This window comes from Argiope bruennichi, chromosome X2, assembly GCF_947563725.1.
Source record: "Argiope bruennichi chromosome X2, qqArgBrue1.1, whole genome shotgun sequence".
NCBI lineage: Eukaryota > Metazoa > Arthropoda > Arachnida > Araneae > Araneidae > Argiope > Argiope bruennichi.
In genome coordinates, this window is record NC_079163.1 from 37988584 (window position 1) to 38010420 (window position 21837).

Genomic DNA, 21837 nt, shown 5'->3' on the forward strand with positions numbered 1-21837 from the left:
ATCCAGTGGGTCTCAAAATATTCATGTTAATGCTGTATGCAATGAGAAAAATGAGATTTAAGAGTCCCCTTAATAAATAAAGTTAAAGGGTAAATATAAAAATGTCTTAGGAGAGTTGCATTCAGCAACATATGCTGACAAAGAATCCGCAAAATATTTAATTTCATTTTTCTAAATAGAGCATTTTAAAATAATTTTTTACTTTTAACTTCAATAATTATAATTCTTAAGTCTCTTTAAAGCTGAAATTGCGTAATACGATTAATCAGTCTCGGCAGATCAGATCCATGAATGACTTTGTGAACTAAAAATTACAAACAAACCAGTCTTTTTTTTATTATTATTATTCTTTATTTATCGAGACGAACTAAGGACTGAGAATTGATAAACTTTTTTTTTATTCCTCTAAATGACGAATTTTCAAAATGCAGTTAAACATTTTGATTTTTTGTAAAATTTGCATGCGCGTACATATATATATATATATATACAAACAAATGCAATTTTATGGAAGACCAATGAATATATATATATATTGAATGATGACCCGCGAAATGTGAAACGAATTTTATTTTCCTAAATACTAACTCTAGAAGAAAATTACTTTTCTTTGATTCATCTGTAGACGCACAGTTTCATGTTTTATATGCAAAATTTGCAGACATATGCTCACTTTTTAATTTTAGAGGGACTAATCGCCAATTTCAATGAAAACGTTTGTTTCTGAAATATTTAATCAAGAAATAAAGATTTTCCACTTTAATTTGCCGTCAGTTGCAACTTTCATTCTATATATATATATATATAAAAGTGGAAAATACTTGAGAAACTGAACATTTAATATATTTCGAAGAAGCATTAGAAAGCCGTCTAAGTAAAATTATTTGCTTGCTCTCTAAAACAATGATATATTCAGTAATAAGGAAAGTTTAGATACGCTGAATATTTGTTTTGCATATAATCGTCATGCCGTCCTGGTTGTGGAAGAATATAATCATCGTTTTTCGAATCACTAGCATCCTTCTAGTAACTGTGTTTACAGAACGAATTAAATAGCAGGATCATTTCAGTTTATATTTTGGCTAATTTTTCAAATTACTCTTATGCTAATGCACGAATAATCAGTCCAAAACTGAACATTCTAGGACCGACAGTGTAGAATTTATTTCAACGTAATAACTGGCATCCACAGAGAATACACTCAGTCCTTGGATTTTTACAACAGATTCAGGGACAACTACACGATCGATGTCTAGAATGTTGCAGTTGCTCCCAATCATAGGTAAAATTAAAATCCTCAATTATCTGAATATGGTGAAAAAAATCAAACATTTTCAACTTAAAGTAATATAATATTACAATGATGAAAAGAAACATAGTCAAATAATAGAATATTTATTATCATGAAGGAAAGAAATGTAATCAACGAACATTTCCTTTTTTCGAATAGCGTTCCTTTCAACTGGAAAAAAAAAAAAATTTATTTCAAAAAATACTGCATTACACAAAAAAGCAAGGTTTTAACTAATAATTTCTCCTTGAAAATTTCTATCTATAAGTTAATATAATCTTAATAAAAAATGCACTTTGAATTCAATGATTCCGCATTTTAAGGACACTCAATTCAAACCGATTAGAAATACATATTACGTTTCATTCAAAAAGAAAGAAATGATGAATCCGGCCTGAAGACTTACTGAAGGGTCACCTTCAGGCATTAGCACTCTCTATATATAATGCATTTGTATGTATGTCTATGTATTTTCTGTGGGCAGTTCAAGGTCACGTTTTCTACCTCTTACTGGTTGTCTGCGTCGCAACGCTGAGGCAGATAACAGTGTCAATCCTTTTTTTTTCTTTTTTACACATCTGTTAAGATACTGCCAGCTTAACGTCCTTTCTGAAACGTACTGGCGTGGAAAAAAAACAAGCTTTGTCGACACCATGGCAACGGAGAAAGAGAGAGTGGTAGGGAAAACGAGTATCCTTGAAATACCTACAGAATTACACAGACTATAGTTTGGTTCAGAAAAAAAAAAAAAAATATCTTTAATTGAATTTCATAATGATTGCATTTTGATTAATTTCAATTCGAACCGATATTTAACACATTAGATGTGGGAATATTCAATTATATGTACAAATACCAAGAAGGATAAAAAATTTTCTAATTTCTTTTTCGCCAAAACTAATATAATTTCATATAACAAAAGCAAACCTGAAACAAATGGTACTAAATAATGTATGAAAATGCGAAATAATTATTTCCCAATTTCGCAATGGTCTCAACCTTTAAACCAGTTGTCTTGGCATCTCAAATTTTAGACTGAATAATTTAAATATATGTTGCCGTAAGTGATGGATCATCCTCTTGAAATTTCAATAAATTTTTAATCAGTGATTCTCCAAAGAAAGATAAGACACAGAGATTACTATTATCGATTTCACCAGAACAGGATTATTAAAATTTCGCGATTCAGAAAGGGATACATATTCGTTTAGTAAAAATGACATCCCGTTTAGAATTTATCCCATGTCTTTTTTATATGGACCTAGGAATTGTGAACCGTAATTAAATGATTAGAGCGATATCTGAGGAACTCCGCACTCCATAGAGAACTTATTAATATCGAAAATTATATCGTGCGGTTTAAATAACTTTTATAATGTTATCTAAAAACGAAAGTAATAGGAATATTTGTGACTTGGGCCTCCTCTTTTTTTTTTTTTTTTTTTTTTTTTTTTTACCCTCTAAGCAACTTTTTTCATTGTTTTCTGTGTAAAAAACGAAATAAAATCTTTTCTTGCTCCGCCACGAAAGTTCATGGTAAGTGCTAATAACTATCACCAGACTAGAAAGAAGAATGGAACACTTTGTACATGATAATATTGATTATTGGAGCTGATTAAAACCTGAATGATCTTAAATAATTAAAAATTTATTTAACAAAAAGGGCATTTTAAATTATTTTTCATTTTAAAGTTTTCAAAATTTAGTTCGAAATTATGAAAATAATTTCGATCAAAATATAATAATATTGTCTTTTATTAATATTTTAACAAACTCTTTGATTCATTATCAATTCAAATATCATTATATTAATTATCATTATATAATTATATTAATTATCAATAATAAATGATTTGTCATATTATGGGAATTTGCTACATAAAACAGCTCACAAAAATAATTAAGATAAAAAAAATTACCTGATTTCCGTTTCAATTAGGAAGGTCTAATCTCTAACTTTTCAGGAAGTTCAAATTTGCCAAGAAACTTACATTACCTTAAGGGCCTCCAAATGTTTAATCGAGGCCTAAGGAGACAACTGAATACCCTCATATTCTTAGTGGTTTGCCTGAAATGGTGAAAGACTTGGAAAAGCAACAAAGGTCGTTATTACTTTTCATAATTGTAAGGTTCTTATAAGCACTAATAATTTGTAGTGAAGTTTGAAATAGCAACTTTAAGAGAATGAACTAAAAGAATAATAAGTAAATTCATACAAATGTATACGCTACAAAGCGATGAATAATAATAATAATAAAAATGTATCCATAATTTGTAGTGAAATATATTCATTTCAGGATAGCGAAGTGAACTGAAATAATAAAATATTACTTGTATACATTTTCAAAATAATTTTATTTCTAACTAAGATGGGCATGTTGTATTTATGACAGTTATAAATTTTATCTTAGTAATATCTCAGTGATATTAAGATTGGATTTGCTTAGTATCTCTTTCAAAATAGAGTACGTTAGGCAAAATTATGGCTATATATAGCCATTAAGGTTGGGGATTTAAAGATGAGTTCTTCGATATTGGACTCAGTTTTGATTAACGTTGCGAAGAACCGATCGTTTTCGTAAGCATTATCGGAATACAGAATTATTTGATTTCAGAATGCCATATGAACGCATGCATATTTTCTCTATTTTTTTCATTTCATTTCCGAAGCTAGTTTCAAATGCTCACCAAATATATATATATATATATATATATATATATATATATATATATATATATATATATATATATATATATATATATATATATATATATATATATATATATATATATATATATATAATTTTATTTTTGTTAAAATAAAGTAAACATGATTTGAAAATAGTTACTAATAATTTTCATGTAGATTACGAGCCTGTCAAGGAGTCACTTGCAAAAGCAAATAACTTCTTAGAAAATTAATGATAATTTTTGGAAATTTTTTGGAAAATTGTAATTCTTGAATAATGTTTTCTTTTAATGTCAAAATTATGATCTTAAACCGAATCTTGATTGGGTCATACTTTTTCCCTCCCTTTTTTTAAAGCTAAAAGTTTTTATTCAGTGCATTCTCTCTTTCAATTATTTTTGTTTTGTTTCAAAAATTTCAGAAAGTGTTAAACTGTGTCGAAGATAGAAGAAATGGTACAAAAGCATTTTTGTTTACTTTTGATTTTGTACCATATTCAGCTTTTTTTTCCCTAATTTTATTTATTTATTGCTAACTAACCGCCTTTGGCGACCAGCCGGTTCGCCAATCTTAGTGTTCGTTAAAATTTTAATAATTAAATATTTTATGCAATTCGTACTTTAATAGCTTCTTCATCAAAATATTTTAAAACTTCAAATTTTGATTGTCGTATAATTCACTCATAATATTATAAAGGCCTTCAGTCATAACGTAATATGTATCTCTCTAATTTTCTGTTAGCTCCCTTAGAATTTATGCTTTAAATTAAAGTGGAAAGGATTAATCTGCAATTAATATAATAATATTTTTTATTGAAACAAAGCATTTTTTTATAATATGATTACTAAAAACAGAGTCATCTCAGATTCATCATGAGCAGATCGATTAATAAACAATGTTTAATTTTAAATGCATCAAATACTAAGAAAATAAAACGAATCGTTGAAAATAATCGGTTGAAAACAGGTTAAAAAAAAACTACTTAAAAAACGATGTACTTAAAACTATAAGCATATACAAAAAATATATAACTAACATAAATACATTTTAATTACAAAAGCATACAACTAACCAAAAAATAATTTTAATCAATTCCTTATCTGATGATAATAGTTGTCAACGATCAGAACACAATGCGCATGCGTGAATTTTCAACGCCAGTTACGGTAACGCAAATGCGCGAATTTTTCTATGCCAGTTTGGGTAACGTTATGCGGATTAGAAATTTTTAATTTCCTTTATTCTGTTTTATTTTAATTCAAAAGTACTTCAGAATGAATCTGAAAGATCTATTAATTAACAATGTTTAATTTTAAATGCATAAAACATGAAGAAAATAAACAGAATCGCTTGAAATAATCGGCCGAAAAATGTTAACCCTAGCCTGATTAGAGTGGGGGAAAAAACCTGAAGCCTTACTCATTTGGCGGTGGGGAAAATGGAAGATTTTTTTGGCGGGAAAGTTAGTTTTTAATTAATAATTAAAATTCTAATTAAAAACTAAAAAAAATGCGACCCCAGGTGCACATTCCCTACCTCTAAGGCATAGATGTACCAAATTTGGTAGCTACACACATTGAGCTTTATATAAGTATAGATAATGTTACCCTCTGAATGTCCCATTCATTTTTTTTATGTATATATGTGTATGTATTTCTAAACTATTTGACTATTTTATGTGTATGTTATTTAAACTATGGGCAATTATTTAAAATATGTGTATATATTTCTAACTATTTGACTCAGTTTTTAAGGTTACGGCAAAAGTTTTTTTTTTTTATTTTTTATTATTTAGTTCTCTTCAAATACTGTAACAACTATTTTTATATATAGTTACTATTTCTCTTTATAGGCATCAATATTAATTAATGGTTCTTCATTATTATTTCTTTTTCAACTTCAATTTCTGGTCACATTTATGCAGCCCATATATATATATATATATATATATATATATATATATATATATATATATATATATATATATATATATATATATATATATATATATATATATATATATATATATATATATATATTATTTTAAGGTTAAGGCAAAAGTTTCGAAAAACTGAGATTGGGATTTGATGTGTAAATATTTAACTGTATTACCACATTGTGTAAGGGATCAAATTACCACTTTGCGTAAGGGATCAAATTACCACTTTGCGTAAGGGATCAGAAAAAATTAACATGAATTATAAATTGGACCTTTGTTCATTAATTCATGAAATGTTTCTTGATACAACAAATCATGAACTTATGGTATAAAATCAATGTTTTATGCTTCTTGCCACTTTCTATTTGTATTTTTCATTCTTTATTCTTGTTGCTGCTGCAACAGAATATTAGATCTTATTATTCTCATTTTAATATTTTACTTCTAATTGTACCGTTCACTTAAAATGTTTGTATTAAAGAAAATATTTCTAAGACTATTTCTTTTGATTTCAAATATTCGAACATTTCTAAGTGTTATTCAGACTGATTATGTTTCTCATTCCAGTATATACTTTTCCCAGCCTTTTTATAAAATTAAAAACTGAAAATATTGCCTTTTTAGGATATACGCTATTTGAAAATGTAAAGTTTATTTTTTTGGCATATCGGGAAAAGTATGCTCAGTTGTTATTACATTTGAATTTTAATTATATCTGAAATCTCTGTTACATACTAATGTCAATGCAGAATGAAATCTACTTTCTCTCTGTTGAACTTAATAGTTAATCTGTATTTCGAAAAACTGAGAATGGGATTTGATGTGTAAATATTTAATTGTATGAATTTTTAAAAATATTTTTTTATGGCCTAATATTTTTGTGTTTTGCCTTTCTTTAACAATACATCATATTGAGTTTAAACATTTTTTGCATGTGTCATTAATTTCGTGCTTTTATTTAATTTTAAAGGTTTATTTATTCAAATATTTATTACACTTATTCAGATTAAAATCGTCTAATTTAAAAATCAAAAAATTATTATAGTTTATTTTTTGTCCCTTGTTTTGAAATTCTCTTATAAATTGCTATGATCCTTTCTTCCCCTTTCTATTTGACTCTTAAGAGTTGGAAAACTACATATGATATTCTAATATTATACATAGTTTTATATTCTGACATTTAGGTTGCTCTAAAATGTTTTATATGTATATATATTGTTATATTTTGCGTAAAATTACTTGCAAGAATTTTGAAACACAAAATTTATGCATGATAGTTTATATCAAGAATTATCTAATTGGTTTCACTTCTGGGCATAAGATAATTATACATTTGTTAAGTGGGTTTTTTTAATAACTGTTTTTAAACATTTCTTTTCTAGAATCATAAATTTGTGTCCTTTTTACCTAAGATTTAATTGAAAGATAAAAAAATAATTTACTTATGTCTTCAATTACATTTCCTCTAAACCAGTTATTTATTTCTCGTATCTTCATATTCTCTATTCTTCAGGGGAACAGTTTACTTTTGAATAGCGTTTTTGCTATAGTTATTATTCCTTGTATAGTTTCCTTTTAATCAATGAAGAGCTCTTTAAAAAATGACCTTGCCTCTATGATAGATTAAAGATATTGCGGCATTGAAAAGAGGCAGTCGACTCTCCATGGTCTAATGGTCATAGCACTGGTCTCTTAATCAAAAGACCGTAGTTTCGAATCCCGCTAGAGACAATGCGATTCACAGTATGTATAAATATTTAATTCCTTGATTTTATGCTTTCCTTTATTTCATGTTCCAGAAGATTCTGGACATTTCTTTAGTTTACCAGACAAGTGTTCTGGACTTTTCTTACTGTCTCCAGAAAAGTATTCTGGAACTTTCCCTGCTAGTATAAAAGCAGAAGATCTGTCAGTCACTGTATTCTGAGTTGAGTTAATAAATTGGTTTAGCTCTATTTCTTGTGTGTGCCATTGAGTTCCACACTAAAGACTCTACGTGACAATATTCTACAAAATAACTCTTCCTGTTTTTGTTTTTTTTTTGTTGTTTTTTTTTGTTGTTGTTTTGTTTTTTTTCTATTTCAAACCAAATTTGTATAAAGTTTTTTTTTTTTCTTTTCCCCAAAGCTTTTCCAGAAATAATATTCATTAAATTTTCTATTAACATTATTGTTATGACGTCGGTAGGCCTAATGCTGGCAGTATGCCCACAAGTAATAAATTCGTCGAGTGAACAGTTTGTAAATAATGGAATTAATCCATATTAACTATAAAAATAAATTTATGACGATTAACACATATAATAAAGGATTAACAAGTACAAAATAACTAAAAATTAAAGATTTAAGAGGCAAGGAAAATAAATGCACATCTACACTGTATGAGTAGGACTTGTAAAGTGAAGTATTTCTTAATAAGATATAGGGGGCGCACGACATGATACATTGAAACAGGAAGTGGCAGGTGGTACAAACAATTATGTTTCTTTAAAAAAATTTCGTGATGAAATATTTTCCTTTTTTCATGGGCATAGCTATTTGTTACATTTTTATTTGATACCAAAGATCGAAAATGATTTGCATGAATATTAAACTGGACTTAACAACATTGATGAAAGAGTCTCATTGGTTTTGCTTCTTGGTCAATAGATTCAACTAATATTGTAAAAGTCTGTATAGTTTTGATTTACTACCATAGATTATTTGAAAGATTTATTTTCTTGAAAAATAAGCTTAATTCTTTGTAAAATTTTACTTCATACCAAAAATCAGAATTAATTTCCAGGAATAATAAACTGGGCATCCACGCTACTGTCAAGTCATGTTTAATCAAATCCCTTAAAAAAAGTGAAGAAACTTTTCTAATTAGGTAGAAAAAAATTTGTTATCTTAAAAAACAATTTTGCTTCCAAGTGATAAAAAATCGGACTCAACCATGCTCTAAATATAATGGAATAATAATAATTTGCAAAAAATGTAATATAAAAAAATTTAGTGTAACAAATAAACTAGCTCATTGTTCAACGAAATAAATTTCTCAAATGCTAAGGAAATGAAAACTAATAAGATTTTTAAAATATTAGGTTAATCTGTTAGCCAATGAGCAAAACCAATTGGACTGTTTGAGCTATCAATTACATTAAGTTCAGTTTAATATTCATGTAAGCCATTGATGATGCTTAGTATCATATGAAACATCAACCATGTTTATTTTTAATTTCACTGAAATCCATCTTTATTCCGTTGCAATCCAACGTTTTATCTCTGTGTAGATTACATATTCATTTGAACTTGGAATAAAAACCGTTGTTCAACACACATTTCATTTTCCAGTTATTGATTATAAATTGCATATTATCATTTTATTCACACAATTGTTTAATAGTTGTAAGGATATTTAAGAAATCATTTGCAAATCATTATAATTCCATTTTATTTATAGTATGATGAGTCCAATATTTATTACTTAGAGGCAAAATTGTTTCTTAACATTGCAAATGAGTTTATTTTATTTTGCTTTGCTAAATATTTAGAAAAGTTTCTTCTCTTTCTTTAAGGATTTGATTGTTTGTTAAGATTTATGATTCCAAGCATCATCAATGATTTACATGAATATTAAATTGAACATTGATAGCATGTACAATCTGATTTGGTTTGCTCCTTGGCCAGCAGATTCACCTAATATTAAAAATATATGCTTAGTTTTAATTTCTTTAACATTTGAGAAATTTATTTTCTTGTACAGTAAGCTTGCTTCTTTCTTACATTTTGCTGGCTGCCCCATATGAAAGATAATGTTACAAAAAATTTTCTACAAATATCGCCAATCAATCGTAATAACGCAGCGCATTTAATCGCTAATTCAGCAGCTTGCTTGCTGTCTCATCTCTAAAATCTCCTGGTCCGATGGTTGGGTTGACGGGGCGCCTAGTCCCGGCAGGCGCTTATCCCCGGTAAGGAGAGACTTCACATAGCTTTGCTGTCTATACTTTGCCGTGGCCGTCTTCGACGAGATTTGGAGATGGCGAGTGTCAGGACTCATTGTGATTGTCTGATATTAGGGTGAGGGTGCGGGGGTACACTGCCGTTGGGCTTAGTAAGTTTTTACTGCTTGTGAGCTAGAATTGGCTATTGAGATACTGTTTAATTTGAGTTTAAAATAATAAATGTTAGGAAGATAAATTAGAGGGCTGAGATAAATTGAAGTAGTATATTACGAGGTCTTCTAAAGTTTGTAGATGGTTTATATTTAGAGATTTTAACTATTGCTTCATTTTCATTCTTATCCATGTTTTTAAAGAAGTTAGTGGCTAGTTTTTTTAATAAATTTTTGAAGAGGGGGATAGTCTAGGCATAGGTACATATTTGTATTGGGCATGTAATATTTCATATTGCAGAAATTTCTAATTAAGTTATTTTGCTGGCGTTCAATAAGTCTAAGATTAGTCTTGGCAGCATATCCCCACACAGGGCAGGCATAAGTTAATACTGGACGCAAGTAGGCAGAGTAAATAAGCATTTTATTTTGTCTACTCATTTTGGAGTTTCGAGAAATTAAGGGATAAAATTTACGAGTTAGGTCTCGAAACTTTTTAGCTGTGTAAATAAAGTGGGGGTTCCCAAGTTAATTTACTGTTTATAATAACGCCTAAATATTTGCATTCCTTAGACCACGGGTCAATTTGAGTTTTAATTTTAAATGTGGGGGGGGGATTCTTTTTACAGTTATTTTTATTAAAAATTATAGCTTCGGTTTTATTAGCATTTATTTCATTTTTCCATTCGACGAACCAGTGCTCAAGAGATTTAATATGTCTGTTTAAAGCTATGGTGATGAAATTTTTATTTTTGTTTCTAGCTAGTATTGCAGTGTCATCAGCGTACATGCACAACATAGTGTTAAATTGCTTGGGGATATCATTAATAAACAAGGAAAATAAAATTGGCCCTAGTTTAGAACCTTGAGGTACACCTGCAAGAATAGATTTTACTTCAGAAAAATCATTGTTTATTTTGATTTTGAAGGTAAGAAATTATAATTTTGATAAGGTGTGGAGGTATGTTGTAATTAATTAACTTGTAAATAAGGCCATCTTGCCAAACTCTGTCAAAAGCTTTCTGAATGTCAAGGAAAACTGCTGCAGTTTTTTTGTTTATTTTCAAAACCTTCTTCAATGAATTCTACTGCTCTAATTAATTGGTGGGTTGTAGATAGGTTACGGCGAAATCCAAATTGTTCTGGTGTTAGTATATTATATTCTTCTAGGTAATTATTTAATCTATTGAGAATTATCTGTTCAGCAATTTTGCTGACAGAGGGGAATAGGGATATGGGTCTATAACTGCAGGGATCAGTTGGGTCTTTTCCTGGTTTTAATATGGGGATAACTGCAGCTGTTTTCCATATCATGGGAAAATGTCCTAATTTGAGAATGCTATGAATTATATTAATTAAAAATTTTAGGTAATTGTCCGGAAGTGTTTTTAACATTTCATTGTTAATACTGTCCAGGCCAGGGGCTTTTTGATATTGTTTTTTAATATGATCCTTTAATTCATCAGTTGAGGGAGGGGGAATATCAATAAATTTTTGTGGCAGTGAGTCGAGAAAGCTTTTGACTGTATTATTTACATTATGTTCTGTGGTGAAATCGCTCAATTCATTAAGTTGAAATTGTTTCTCAAGGCTAGGATTCTCGTGTGAGCTTCCGTCATGAACAGTAGCGTTTGCGAGGAAGGTGGAAAGCGCAGATGCGCGGAGACGAATGAAGAAATGATCATTGATGGCGATCATAGTGATCTGCCTCAAACTAAAGAGAAATACACTTGCATCCATTGCAAGGAAAGATTGATGATCCGTGATGCGGTAATAGTCCTAAGACTAGAAATTGAGGGTATCAACCAAGCCACAAGGCATGCCAAGAGGGAGCAGATTGACTATACTCATTCGCATCTTGCAGCCATAGAATCTAGACGAAAGTAAGCGATTCAGGAGATGGAGGCCCTTTTGGGTAAGATGAACCTTGTTAGTTCTTGTCAGGACTCGAAATGTGAAAACTCTAAGGAACCTTCCCTGACCCTGAGTAGTGATAATTTCGTCTCTCCAACTAATAGGAAACTTGCCAGAAATAAACCGGAGCCCCCTAAAAATGTAATTAACTTAAGCAACAAATTTCAAGTCCTCAATAATATCCCAGTTGAAAATGAAACTGCCAACACTGCAGAACATAAAATACCACCAATAATGTTGAAATACGCAGATAAATTTAATGAAATTTTATCCCAAATTGCCAAAATCTGCGGCAAAACTGTCAACAAACTGAATAAAGGGTTCATAAAAATATTCCCAGAATCGGCTGATCAACACAAAGCCATTCAAAATTTCTGCAGGCAGCAGGGTTATGATTATTATATCATAACTCCCAAAAACAAAAGACCATTAAAAGCAGTCATCAAAGGGCTCCCCCACGAATACGATACAAAAATTATAGCTCAAAACCTAGTTGATAGTGGTTTCCCAGTGACTAGGGTAGTTCAACTTACCCAGCTAAAAACTAAGAGACCTCTTCCATTTGATATGGTTAAACTAAATAAAACTGAAAAAGCCGAGGAAATTTTTAAAATAGAACATCTGGATTACCTTAGTATCACAGTAGAGCCCTACAGAGGTCGCAACCTAGTCTCGCAATGTTATCGTTGCAACTTTTTTCACCACGCAGCAAATAACTGCAATATAAAGCCCAGATGTCTGAAGTGTGGCGAAAGTCACGAAACTAATGCTTGCGCGATAAAGAAAAAAATTGAAACGCCAACATGCATTAATTGCGGTAAACAAGGGCATATAGCATCTTACCGTGGCTGCGAGGTCTTCCCAAAAATTCAGTCTGCGAGAAAAAATAGGGACAACTATTTTCACAAAAACCAAGCTATGATCAGGCCAAATGTCAGTTTTGCAGGTCTTTTTAAAAACACAAGCCATCATGAGATGGCGGCTCGATTACACCCTTACGACACAAGCCCACCAGAGCTGGCGCCACAAACCTATGGTCACAAACAAACCGACAACGCCGCTTTAGAAGGCAATGATTTCGCTGTCATTATAGAAGCAATAAAAAAAACTTAAAAAGCTAATGACCGAGTACCCGTTACTCTTCTCACAGCTTAAAAAACTGAAAACAGCAAATACTGTCATGGAAAAACTGGATATACTCATGAAGGCATTCGATAATCCAAGTCAACCTGTCATTAACTAATTTTCTCCTGCAATAGCCTTCGGATAGTCTACTGGAACGCAAATGGCATTAACAATAAAATAATTGACCTTCGTAATTTTGTAAATAAGTATAACCCCGATGTAATCCTACTGCAAGAAACCCACTTTAGACCACAAAGAAAATTTTTCCTGGCAAACTATTTCTCATATTACAGTTACAGAGCTAACCAGGCTGGCGGCGGTACTGCAATTTCAATTAAAAACGGTTTACCTCTCAGTGAGGTCCCCCCACCTTTACTACAACATGTAGAAGCTAGCGTGGTAAAATTAAATTTTAAAAATCAAGATCCAATAACCCTAATCTCTATTTATATCCCCCCTAGTGCAGATAATTCCAATTTTATTTTCGACATCGAAAAGCTGATGCAAATAGGACCTAATCAAATAATTTGCGGATACTTTAACGCTCACCACGTTAGCTGGGATTGTAAGCGTAACTGCCCAAAAGGTAATTCCCTAAAATCATTCTCCCTTCAGGCCGGATTAGACATTATAGCACCGTCCACCCCCTCTAGATTTGGACCCCAGTCAGCCAATACAATAGACCTCACCTTAATTAAAGACTTCCTGTACCCATATGAAATTCACTCCTTACCTGAACTTAGTTCTGACTATAATCTCATCTTACTAAATTTTTTCTTTAAATATTCCTTGCCCAATAATCTTAATAAATATAAAACAAACTGGAATAATTTTAAATTAACCCTCAGTCAATCAGAAACCCCAAACATTGATCAATTTACAAACCCAGATAAACTGGACCATTTTGTTAACATCTTCGAATCGCAAATTATTAACGCAAAAAATCTAGCCTCCACCCCCATTATAAATAGTCAAAATTTTATTGGCCCTAAAATTAGAAACCTAATCAGGGACAGGAACTTTGCCAGGAAAATTTTTCAAAAAATCAGAAGCCCAATCTTCAAGAGACTAATGAACCAACTTAATAAGGAAATTGAAAAACTTAACAATAAAATCCAAAACAATGAATTTATAAACAAATTAATTAGTGTTAACACAGAAGACGGATCAATCTGGAAACTTGTCAAAACTTTTAAAAGTAAAAAACAAAAAATTCCGGCCCTTAAAGGCCCTGCTAGTATTGCAATAACTGATAAAGAAAATCTCCTGGTCTTAGATGACAATGTTTGACGGTGTACCCGCCCGAGATGGGCTACATCCAAACTTTGCTATTGATTAGACATGACTAAACATTAACTGGCATGAGCTGTTAACATCAGCTGGTGATGGTGGTAGTAGAAGCAATGAACTTAATCATCTGGAGAAATTAAGCAAGTGAGGGAGAGTGGGAGTGATGTCGGAGCCAATAGGATAGCAGTATGTCCGGGGAGTAGGAGAGGGTGATGCATGAAGGTTTCCAGGGGAAGGTGAAGGATAAACTATTGTTCGTAAGTAAACAATCAGGAAGCTGGGTTATTGCAGTGAGATGTCTTTAGTTTTGAGGGGATTTAGTCCATCAGAGCATTGAGAATTATAAGCCTTTTCTCTTCCTTATTGACCGTTTTCTTTGCAAGTTTTGCAGCTTTAATTAATTTTGGGAATTCTTTGATCTCTTTTAGTATTTCCAAAGTTTCCAGAATGGAGGGAAGTCTTCTATAGCAGTGAAAGTTGGGGTCACGTTCTGTTTTCAAGGTGGGGGGGGGGGTTGAGGGACTTGATTTCTCTGAGGTTTTCTGGTTATCTCTGCGTAGGTGGGTCTTCCGTTGATTGTTGTTAAGTTGGAGAATTTAATACAACCTTTCCATGCAGCTGTATGACCGGTTTCTTTGCAGTTTACACATATTGGGTCTTGGATCTTTTCGATGATATTGCAGCTCCTGGTTTGGTGTGCACCACCACACTTGATACATTTAGGTGCTATTCTGCAGTTTCTGGCCGAGTGATGGAATCCAGCACAGTTGTAACAGATTGTTGCTGTTGTTTTCCTTCTGTAACTTTCAAATTTAATTCCTAGATCTAGAAGGGTTATTTTTTCATTACAGATGTTAAGTGCATTTCTTGATTTCTAGCAGGAATATGGAATACAGAGTCTTCATGTAATTTTTTAGTTGGGAAACTGATTATGTTATATTTTCTCTCTTCCAGTTCTTTGACAATTTCTTCTTTCTCTGTGTTTATGGGGAGTCCTTTCAATATAACTTTTAATGGCCTGTCTTCATAATTTTCAGATAATACAAATTCTTCTTTTCTCTCGGTTAGAAGTTCAATGATCCTATTTCTTTCGTCTTCGTTTGCTGGTTGAATGGCAATCATATTTTTAACAAGTCTATTTTCAGTTAGAGGGTATTTCTTGTAGGGTGATATTATAGTTGCTTGATAGTTTAAGATTAATAGGAGCAGGTCTATTGTTGAGTTTCTCTTGGTTTTCTTGATTTTGGTTCAGTATTTCATATCTGTTTGAAGTATCCATGATATCAGGGCTTTCATCTGTTTTCCTAATCTTTGCCGCTTTTCTCGGGTTTACGAGTTGGAAATTGTCGTTATTGGTATCCTTTGTTATGCAGTTTTCATGGGGTGAGTTTTCTATTTTCATTTCTTTATGTACTGGTTGAGCGAGGTTAATCTCAAAATTTGGGTAATAATTATTATTATTAACCTTTTTTAGGAAATCTGTCGATAAGACGTAGTTTTCACCTGGTATTGGTGCAAAGCAAACTGTGCAACATCCCGCTTTGATTTTAGTTGACATTCCGCAAACGGAACAGATCACTACTCTTGTCATCAGAGACATTGCTAGAGCTTCTACTCTCACAACGTCCGTCCTCTTCCATGGCTGGAGATGGAATGATGAAAATGAAAATCTCCTGGTCTTAGAAGTGACTTTAAGGAGAGCCCGCTTCAGCCAGAAGCTATCTCCTCTATTGGCGGAAAGTTGGAGTAAGTAGCCTTGCTTTCGTAAATGCCAGGGACTTTCTGTGGTCCTTGGTTGTTGGTGGTGTAGGTTGAATTGAAAATCTCCTGCTCTTGAGTGCTTGCTTTTTTTATAGTTCCGAGAGGCGGGTCTAGAATCTTCCAGACCAATCAGGGCATATCTCGGTTCTTAGTGGATGGATCGTGAAAGTTCTCGAACTTTCCAGTATTATCCATTTAGTCGCCAAATTCGTCGTCAAGTCACCAAATGGTTGCCAAGCTTTGAGGTCATTGACGCGGCACCCGCTCAGCACGCACAGGACAGATCTTACAACGGTTTTTCCCACGATGACACTATTAGTGCCGGGTAGCAAAATTACAGATTTGTAACAATAATTTACATAATTATTATACTGCACGTCATCACTGAACCTTTCATTTATTGTTCATTTGGTGTCAAATCATGCTTATTAGTTTACTTTCACCGCAATTCTGCTTTTTCTATTGCAATATAAAGTTTTCTTTCTATTTAGTTTACTTATTCAATAGAACTTGGAATAAAAACTGATGTTTAACATATATTTTCAATTATTGGTTTAAATTGCATACTGCCAATTTAATCAAAAAGTTATTTATTAGTTATATGAATATTTAAGAAATTATTTGCAAATTATTATTCCCTTTTATTTATAGCATGATGAGTCTGATTTTTATTACTTGGAGGTAAAATTGTTTCTTAGCATTGAAAATGTTTTTTGTTTTGTTAAATATTTAGAATAGTTTCTTTTTTTAATGGATTTGATTATTTGTTGTGTTATATGATACTGAGGTTCAAAAATGATTTACATGAATATTAAATTGAACTTTCTCGTTGATATCTTGAGTAATCTTATTGGTTTTTCTATATGAACATGAGCTTCTCCTTATATTTCAAAAGTTTATTTAGTATTGATTGACCAAGTGTTTGAAAGATTTGATTTTTCTAAAAATTACACTTTATTTTTTTAGTTTACAGTTTATTTGATAGCACAGATTGAAATATTTTGCATGAATTTTAAAGTAGATGTTCCTCACTGAATATTTCACTTAGTGTGCATTTGTTGTCAAGTCATGTTTAGTTTTTAATTCAACTGAAGTTCAGCTTTTTTTCATTGCAATATAAAGTTTTCTCTCTATGATCATTATATACTGTTCTTTTCATCTTGGAATAAAAACTTATTTCCAACACATATTTTCATTTTCTAGTTATTAAATTAATTTGTATACTGTTATGATATTCACAGAAGTGTTTAATAATTGTATGAATAATGAATTAATCAATTGCAAATGATTATCATTTATAGCATGAAATATAGGATAGCATGAAATGGAAATTTTACCTGGAGGAAAAAGTTTTTTATAATCATTTAAGGTTTGTATATTACTTTTCTACTAAAAATATTCTTGATTTATAAACTTGCTTTATGGTTGTTATTTGGAATTTGATAACATAGAACAGAAATCTAATAATTTGCATTATTATTAAATTATCATTATTAATAAATTAACAGTGTCTTTTTTCTTCAGTATCTCTTTTTTCTTTTTTTTTTTTTTCCTTGCCACAGCTGTTAAGGTACCGCCAGCTTAATGTCCTTACTGAAACGTACTGGTGTGGGGAAAGAAAAAAAAACAAGCTTTGTCGAAACCATGGCAACGGACAAGGAGAAAGGGAGAATAGCACTGCAAACGAGTTTCCTTGAAACGCCCACAGAAATTACACAGACTATAGTTTGGTTCAGAAAAAAATTTATTTTTAATTGAATTTCATAATTATAGCATTTATGATTAATTTCAATTCAAACCGATATTTAACTCATTAGATGTGGGATTATTCAATTATAAGTACAAATACCAAGAAGGATCGCAAAATTTATAATTTCTTTTTCGCCAAAACTGATATAATTTCATACAACAAAAGCATACCTGAAACAAATGGTACTAAATAGTATATGATAATGCGAAATAATTATTTCCCAGATTCGCAATGTTCTCAACCTTTAAAGTAGGCGTCTTGGTATCACAAATTTTGGACTGAATAATTTAAATATATTTTTCCGTAAGTGATGGATCATCCTCTTGAAATTTCAATAAATTTTTAATCAGAAATTCTCCAAAGAAAGAAAGGACACAGAGACTACTATTATCTTTTTCACCAGAACAGGATTATGAAAATTTCGCGATTTAGAAAGGGATTTATATTCGTTTAGTAAATATAACATCCCGTTTAGAATTGATCCTATGTATGTTGTTATATGGACATAGGAATTTTTAACCGTAATTAAATGATTAGAACGATACCACAGGAACACCGCACTTCATAGAGAACTTATTAATATCGAAAATTATATTGTACGGTCTAAATAACTATTTAATGTTATCTAAAAACGAGAGTAATAGGAATATTTGTGAGTTGGGCCTCCTATTTTTTCCCCTTCTAAGCAACTCCTTTCATTGTTTTATGTGTAAAAAAACGAAATAAAATCTTTTCTTGCTCCGGCACGAAAGTTCCTGCTAAATGCCAATAACTATAATCTGACTAGAAAGAAGATTAGAACATTTAGTACCTGCTAATATTGATTATAGGAACTGACTGAAACCTTAATCACCTTAAATAATTTGAAATTTATTTAACAAAGAGGGCATTTAAAAATTTTTTTCATTTTAAAGTTTTCAAAATTTAGTTCGAAATTATGCAAATAATTTCGATCTAAATATAATAATATTGTTTTTTATTAATATTTTAACAAACTCTTTTATTGATTATCAACTTAAATATCATTATTATATTAACTATCAATAATAAAATGCTTTGTCAGATTATGGAAATTTGCTACATAAAACAGCTCACACAAATAATTAAGATAAAAAAAATTACCTGATTTCCATTTCAGTTAGTCAGGTCTAATCTATAACTTTTCAGGAGGTTCGAATTTGCCAAAACAAAGGCCCAAGAAAATTACGTTACCCGTTAAGAGCCTCTAAATGTTTTATCGGGGCCTAAGGAGACAGCTGAATACCTTCATATTCTCAGTGGATTCCCTGAAATGGTGAAATATGGGAAAAGCAACAAAGGTCGTTATTACGTTTCATAGTTGTAAGGTTCTTATAAGCACTAATAATTTATGGTGAAGTTTGAAACAGCAACTTGAAGAGAATGAACTAAAAAAAATAATAAGTAAATTTATACAAATGTATACGGTACAAAGCGATGAATAAAAAAAGAAGAAAAGAAATATGTAACCAACATTTGTGGTGAAAACTATTCATTTCAGGATAGTGAATTGAACTGAAAAATAAAATACTACTTGTACACAATTACAATTTCAAATTATTTTTATATCTTGCAGTTATGACAGTTATAAATTTTAACTTAGTAATATCTCAGTGATATTAAGATTGGGTTTGCTTAATATTTCTTTCAAAACAGAGTACGTTCGCCAAAATTGTGGCAATCGTTTGCCATTAAGGTTGGGGATTTAGAGATGAGTTCTTCAATATTGGACTGAATTTAGATTAACATAGCGAAGAACCTATCGTTTGCGTTATCGAATTACAGAATTGTTTGATTTCATAATGCCATATGAGCGTACGCATATTTTACCTATTTTTTCCTTTCATTTCTGATGTTAGTTTCAAATGCTCACCAATATATATATATTTCATTTTATTTTTGTTAAAATAAAGTAAACATGATTTGTAAATAATTATGAATTCATTTCATGTAGATCACGGGCCTTTCAAAGAGTCATATACAAAGGCAAGTAACTTCTTAGAAATTTAATGATAATTTTTGGAATTCTTTTGGGAAATTGTAATTCTTGAATAATGTTTTCTTTTAATGTCAAAATTATGATCTTAAACCAAATAGCAGTAAAAATACTAAATGATTTTAAATATGACTGCTTGTTTTCACTATCGTATCTGCCTTGGAATTTCTCATTATAAAATCCTGATTGCGTCATACATTTTCCCGTCATTATTTTAAAGCTAAAAGATTTTATCCAGTGCACACTCTCTTTTCAATTATTTTTGTTTGGTTTCAAACGTTTCAGAAAGTGTTAAACTGTGTCGAAGATAGAAGAAATGGTGCAAAAGCATTTTTGTTTACTTTTGATTTTGTACCATATTCAGCTTTTTTTCTTTTTACTCTATTCTTAATTTAATTTATTTATTGATAATAATGTTACTCTCTGAAAGTCTCATTCTTTTTTTTATGTATATATTTTTAAACTATTTGACTATTTTATGTGTATATTATTTAAACTATGTGCAATTATTTAAACTATGTGTATATATTTCTATCTATTTGACTAAATTCTTAAGGTTAAAGCAAAAGTTTTTTTTTTTTTTTTTTTTGCATATTTCTTTTCAAATGCTGTATAGACTATTTTTATATATACTTACTATTTCTCTTCATGGGCATCAATATTAATTAATGGTCCTTCATTATTATTTCTTTTTCAACTTCATTTTTTGGTCACATTTATGCAGCCCATATATTTTTGGTTTTCTTAGACTTTTTTATGATATCCTTTGTTTCATAACAACTTTGTGTCAGATTTTATATGTTTTCTTATATAATAGATCAGAAATAATAAACACGAATTTTAAATTAGAGTACTTGCTTTAACTTATTTAACTTCTTTTTTTGTGTGTTTTATCTTTGTTTGTCTTTAAAATATTGCAGATTTTTATTTAAGTACCACTTTGTGTTCACATTTAAATCAGTTCTAATGCAAGGAATCAGAAAAAAAAGTAACATGAATTATAAAGTGGGCCTTTGTTCATAAAGTCGAGAAATGTATCTTGATACAACAAATAACGAACTTATGGTATGAAATCAATGTTTTTTGCTTCTTGCCACTTTCTGTTTGTATTTTTTATTCTTTTTGCTTGTTGCTGCTGCAACAGAATATTAGATATCATTATTCTCAGTTTAATATTTTACTTCTGATTGTACCGTTCACTTAAAATGTTTGTATTAAAGAAAATACTTCTAAGACTATTTCTTTTAATTTCAAATATTTGAACATTTCTAAGTGTTATCAAGTCTGATTATGTTTCTCATTCCAATATATACTTGCCTCAACCATTTTATAGAAGTAGAAACTGAAACTATTGCTTTTTTAGGATCTAAGGTATTTTAAAATGTAAAGTTTATTTCTTTCGCCTATCAAGAAAAGTGTAATCAGTTGTTACTACATTTGAATTTTAATTATATCTAAAATCTCTGCTACATACTAATGTCAATGCAGAATGAATTCTGCTTTCTCTCTGATAAACTTAATAATTAATCTGTATTTCGAAAAACTGAGAATGGGATTTGATGCGTAAATTTTTAAGTCCCTGAATTTTTAAAAATAATTATTTATGTCCTGATGTGTATGTGTTTTACATTTCTTTAACAATACTGCATGTTGAATTTAAACATTTTTTTCTTTCCTTTCATAGGTATAAAAAGTTATGAAAGGGACTTGGTTGAAATGCAAACTAATCTTAAGACATGAATGAGGTGTGTATATTTTTGTTTGTCTTTCATATTTTCAAGTTTTTTTTATTGAATTACCACTTTGTGTTCATATTTAAATGTGTTCCAATGTAAGGGATGAGAAAAAAGTAACATGAATTATAAATTGGTCCTATGACCTTGAACTGGAGAAATGTGTCTTGATACAACAAATCATGAATTTATGGCATAAAATCAATGTTTTTTGCTTCTTGACACTTTCTATTTGT

The 21837-nt window shown here is 30.3% G+C and overlaps 1 long non-coding RNA gene across 1 annotated transcript in view; it reads left to right on the forward strand.

The window, feature by feature from the left end:
- Positions 1-17492, forward strand: part of LOC129960689 (uncharacterized) — a 66801-nt gene extending 49309 nt beyond the window's left edge. Inside the window, exon 9 of the long non-coding RNA XR_008783659.1 lies at positions 17418-17492. This is a non-coding gene — a long non-coding RNA (uncharacterized LOC129960689). The remainder of the gene's footprint in view (positions 1-17417) is intronic.
- Positions 17493-21837: the final 4345 nt, after the last annotated feature.